At 36.4% G+C, this 6000-nt stretch overlaps 1 protein-coding gene across 6 annotated transcripts in view; it reads right to left on the minus strand.

The window, feature by feature from the left end:
* Window positions 1–6000, minus strand: part of MAGI2 (membrane associated guanylate kinase, WW and PDZ domain containing 2) — a 2888931-nt gene that overhangs the window by 2882459 nt on the left and 472 nt on the right. The gene's annotated exons all lie outside the window — the stretch shown is intronic.

Here is a 6000-nt window from a genome sequence, read left to right on the forward strand (position 1 = left end):
TATTAGCTTATTTTAGCTACTAATGAATGCATACTTTCTAAGATCACCTTTAAATCTGAATTCCCTTACTGCAGCTGTTCTTAAATAACTGGCACTAAGTGTGTGGGTAGTCTAAAAAAAACTGGCCATGTGGTTTTCTAGGGGCAGTTCTAATTTTACCAGACAGCTGTCTGAATCACAAGGAACAGCGCCATGTAGATCACCCAAGATAATCCCTTTCTTCTGAATACATACAGCATTCTATTATTCAGCTAGGCTGAGTACAATATTATCAGTATTATAACTAACAGTATTAATGTGTTGGATTTTATGTAGGTATGATACAAGCAGTGTAATGAACTACTACAGCTGTTAGGGAACCTTGCCTTGGTAATACAAAGCAACAAAATCTAAAGCTTCCTGTAACTCTCAACCTGCAGTCATTCAAAATAGAAACAAATTCCATTGAAAAAGAGTAACAGCCAGCTTAAAAGTCTGAACACCCAATTGTACTAAAATTTGAAAACAAAATAACAGGCAACTCTTTCTGTTTTCAGTAGGAATGTGGGATATTACTCAGAAATACATGTTAAAAAACAGAGAGTGACAAAAAGGATGAAAAACATGAGCACACTTTCAAAGATGGACTTGAGGGTTGGCATAACGGTTAAGATGTTTACTTCACAGACTCAAGGTACAGAGTTTGATTCTTATCTTTGGAGATACTGGCTAAGCTTAAAACAGCCCACAACAGCAGCTAGCCTAGCACTTACCTATGAACCTAAAAGGCAGTGTAAAATTAGTAAACTTTAATGAACTGAATCATGTAATTCTACCACTAAAAGGCAATTATTTTTGCTTCAGAAAAGGGAGTTGTATGATGTGTGCCCACTGTCGTCAAATTATTGTTGCTACTAGTATGCTGGTTGTGTAGTGTGGCTTTCTGTGTAGTAGATAGATTCAAAAATCGCATGTGATGCGGGGGATTCAGAAAATGGTGTAAAGGCGTAAATCAAGACTGAAAATAAGGACATAGCTCTAAAACTAGGGATATCCTAAATTAGGCCTGAAAATATAAATGTTCCTCAAAAAACAGGGACAGTTGAAAGGTCTTAGCTTAAGGGAATCTATGCCTAAATCATACTATGGTTCTTGTATAGAAACAGAAGTGGATCTCTTCAGGCTTTGTCATATTGGTAAATATTGATGTATGCAAAGCCTAATGTACAGATAGAACTAAAGAACTCAATATTTTAAAATGTATACATTTCTAGTTAATGAAACAATAATAACCACAGCTCTACTGCACAGGGCACTTGTTTAAGTCTAAAATAATCCTGTTATATTAATTACAATGTTGTTGCAGGGAGGCAAGTGTCCGCATTTATTCTAATTCAGAGAGTGATTCATGTCAGATTTAGAGCATATTGTATTTCAGCTTTTTCCCCTCTCCCTCTTCAGAACATTGTGATAATCTCAGAGTTAGAGCAAATAAGCCATGTCTATGGGGGTATACGGTGCTACATTCTCCCTGTTAAAAAAGGCTTGATGACGCCATAAGGACTTCTTTTCCTTGCTGTTAAACAATATATTGTTAGGCAATTTACAGTACATTAGGAATAAATGTCACTTATTTTGTTTTAATAATGCATTTTCCTTTAAGTTTCACGGAATTTAACTTCAGAACATTCATTTTTCAATGTTCTGTGCATCTGATGATCAGTAAGGGACCAGCATCTGCTTCACTGTCCTTGGGCAAATCATGTTATGTTGTGTCTGCATTTCTGAATCTGTACAGATGAAATTGATGTCTACTTTGTTCCTAATAACCATTCTACCAACACTGAAAGTCAGGATGTAATGGCACTGGGCCAGAATTTTGTTGACTGACAAGGGAATGTGAATATGTTATAAAAATGTTGGAGTTTATGGTCTTCATTTTCTGGATCACAGACAGCTCCTGCATTATATGAACTGTCACTTCTCTCAACCTGTAATTATTTCAGATGCTATTATAATCTTTAAGGGTGCACAGGATACAGACCTCACCTAGACATAATATAACAGCAGTTGACCTAAATGATACATGTATGCCTCAACTTGGGCTGTATAACTATTTTTGGTTACAGGGGCTTTTAGAGAAGTGTTTTTCTTTTTTATTAATTAACTGTCACAGTTTCCTAGCCCCGTGACATTACTGTCAACGTAGCTGGCATTTATGTACGCCAACATGCCAACTCCACAGTCTATGTTATAATTTTTAGAAAATATTTATCTATCTATCTATATATATATATATATATATATATATATATATATATAGATATAGATAGTAACTCAATGGTGGTGAAATTGATCAGCTATGGCCTACTACTTCCCATAAATAGACACAGTCTTCACTAAGGACACACAGTTGATTTACACTGTGATAAAAGAAAACAATGAACCAAACAAATTTAAATGGAAAGATAAGAAAATGTATATTTGCCCTTTGCCACTTAACTAGGCAGTGTTACTGGATCAACCCTGAAATAAGTTTTTGTGCCTAATTGATTTGCTTGGTTAACAAACAAATACAATTAAAAAGTGTGTATAGAGAGAGATGAGACAGAGCATATATTAAAATGGACTGCTGTAAAAAAAAAAAAACATGTACTTCCACTGGACACCCTGGTCCTACTTAGACAGCATTGACTCCTGTGTGGACAATAGTAATTCTAATGTAGCTACAGATTTTCTGATGGACAGACAACTGGATATATCTCCAGAGAGATATTGACAAGGAGAGAGCAATAGGATTTCTCCTTCATCCCACCTTATATTCTACTGCTCAATGAAAAATGGTACTCTGACATTTTCTGGGAAGCTTGTCAATTAACCCTTGCTGTGCCTAGCAGTATATGCCTACATTCTGCCATTGCTAAACTCACAATTAATATAAATTCTACACTATGTATTGTAATACTAAATGTTCTTAATACACTCTACGCAGAGTACAGAAGCCAATCTCTCTCATGGGTGGCATTTGATACATTCATTTGTCTTGGCAAACTAATGCCACAGTATTTGAGTGGTGTACTGGCACAGCATAAAAAGGCAATATATTTAACAACTTGAGACAGCTAGCCAAAGGCAGTACTGCCTTGGTAAAACAAAGAGTGCAGACAAGTTGTAAGATGCCACTGGCCATATATCAAAAGGCAATAATTCTTTCTTTGCTAGTTGCAGGAACATAGTTTTGTGCTGCTTACATATCTTTAGCTCAGAAGAAAAGGAAATGAGGCAGTGTGCACAGATCTGAAGATGAATTAATTTAGCCTTTAGAAGCAGTACAAATGTACTGCATTTACTGGTGCTGCCACATGGTGCATAGTTCAATTCCCAACCAAGGTACTTTCTTGATGAGAGCCTGCATGCTTTCCAGTATCTATATGGGATCCGGCTGGTCTTGCCTACTACTTCCTTCATCGCCAGGTCTCCTATTTTTCCCAAATCCATGGCAATAAGTAAACTAGTAATTCTCCGTATTGCCCATGTGTGTGTGTGAGTGTGAGTGTGTGTGTGTGTGTGTGTGTGTGTGTGTGCGTGCGTGTGTGTGTGTGTGTGTGTGTGTGCGTGTGTGTGTGTGTGTGTGTGTGTGTGTGTGTGTGTGTGTGTGTGTGTGTGTGTGTGTGTGTGTGTGTGTGTGTGTGTGTGTGTGTGTGTGTGTGTGTGTGTGTGTGTGTGTGTGTGTGTGCTTGTGTGTACGTGTCTGTGTGTGTGTGCCCATGTGTGTAATATGTGTAAGAATCCTGCAATAGACTGATGTCACTGCACCTTATGCCAGTTATTTGTCAGGACAAAGTCAAACTGCACTGTAATCATGAAGAGGCTGAAAATGATGAATATATGAATATATACAAAGAACCAAAGCTGGGTAAACACTGAAAAGGATACCACATTAGTATCGCTGGTTGTCAAAGTGTTGGGCAGACTTCAAATGCTGTATACAGAATAAATAAAGAAATAAATTAAAATTGAATTAAATTAAATCAAAGCAAACAGCAAAGTAATCAGGGGCGGAGCCAGAATTTTTAGAATTGCATGTCAGCTTGAAGAATCCACAAGTACAGACTCTGTTAACTAAAAAAGTAATCTAATGAAATATTTAATGATAAATCATAATGAATATACCATTTTATAAATATTTCTAGTCTATTTCTTTGTAAAAATAAACAGATTGTTATAAAGTATATGCTATAGCATGCATGGTTTAAGCCTAGCTATACCCTAGCCAACAGTATCACTGTGTCATCGTGATGCACAGACCATTGTATGAGGACTGAATGAAAATCAATTTTTATAATACATGAGCGCTCTCCTTCCCATTTATCCTTAGGTGTCATGTGACACCCACCTAACTTCCTTGTTAGAGTCATCAGCACAGACATCTACTGCTTGTGCTGCTCTTTAATACTACTGCAGGGTTTTGTTCAGAGTGCAGCTGTTTACAGGGGGTCTGCCATGCCAGAATATAAACTGATTGTTATTTGGTTCTGCTTTTATACCATATTGTCTTTTATGAACAATAGTCAGAAGGCTTCGCCTCTCATAATATAATAAACTGTCTACTCCACTCTTACTAGATAAATGTTACTGCTTCCACTATTATTTCAAGAGCACATCACAACACTCACACACACAGACAAGTGATCGGTTAATCTGATCACTTTTCATCTGTTTCAGGTTGCAGCAAGAAAAAAAACAAAGACAACTAAGTCTGATAATCAAGTTTAAAGCGGTAATGCGCCTTTACCCAAACCACATTTATTTCGAAATCAGAACATTATCTGTAGAACATCTCCTAGTACAGCACTTTGATACAGCAGAAGTGTGTGAAAGAAGACCATCTGTTTTATCAATCAAGACTTCTACAGCCTTTCTATATGGTAGTTGCTTATCCTTGGAAAACGGCATGCAACTCGCTTCAGTCCCAGACAATCTCATGGAAAGGATTAACAAGCATTTTATGCAATACCTGCTTAAAAGTAAATATTTTCTGCACAGGTCCAAAAATCTTTACTCAAGCTAACATTCATGCAGAATCAATGTGCTGCTTTGCTGAGGTTTATAAAGTATGTTAGTGGTAAAGAAACAGACACATCCTGGTTAGTCAGTGTTCCTCTTATTATTCACAGTAAAATGAAGAAATTTAGGGTATGTTCACTAGCTAACAACCCAAGCTCAAACAAAAGACACATAGTGATACTTTTCCAGGTTAAACAAAAAAATGTCAGCTCACGGCTGTTGTAACAGTATCAGACAGTGTCTTAATTCAGCCATGAGACATCTATCCAATCACCCTTTATATATGAATTTTAGAGGTCCCATTGCAAATCTGATTTACTGTCTGGTCACATTTTTTTATGCTGTTCTCCGCAAATGTTACACAAAGCACAGAGTACAATTGCAATCACAATGGAATATGTGCTTATTGGTGTTTCCTTCTGAAATCCCATCATTAATAAAAAAGAAAGCTCTGTCTCCCAGTTTGCATTCCCCACCCCCTTCCCAGACAACCATTTTCATTCAACACTCATCCTACCATTGACCCCACTACGAGCACTGATTCTAAATATTGGCTGATAAATCCAATGTGATATCTGCTGAATTAGAAAAAATAATATATATATATATATATATATATATATATATATATATATATATATATATATACACTTTCAAAGACTACCAATCATGCTAGAAGTAAATGCATATAGCTTGGAGCATGAGTCGTCACCATTTTGGCTACAGATTACATACACATGCAATGCAAAACTTGAACAATGAGAACAGCGTACAGCTGTAGCATCTGGTCGTATTAAAGAGAGAACAGGAAAAAAAACTAAACACTGTACTTCAGAATATCAGAACAGTAGCAATATAACTGTAAATTATTAGCATTTCCCTGAACACTATTCTTGTAGCAGCATTTTGTCAATTATCCAAATAAAAGTAATTCACTGACCTGCAAAAACTAAA

Source organism: Protopterus annectens, chromosome 11.part0 (assembly GCF_019279795.1).
Source record: "Protopterus annectens isolate FY-2018-M chromosome 11.part0, PAN1.0, whole genome shotgun sequence".
In the NCBI taxonomy this organism is placed as follows: domain Eukaryota; kingdom Metazoa; phylum Chordata; order Ceratodontiformes; family Protopteridae; genus Protopterus; species Protopterus annectens.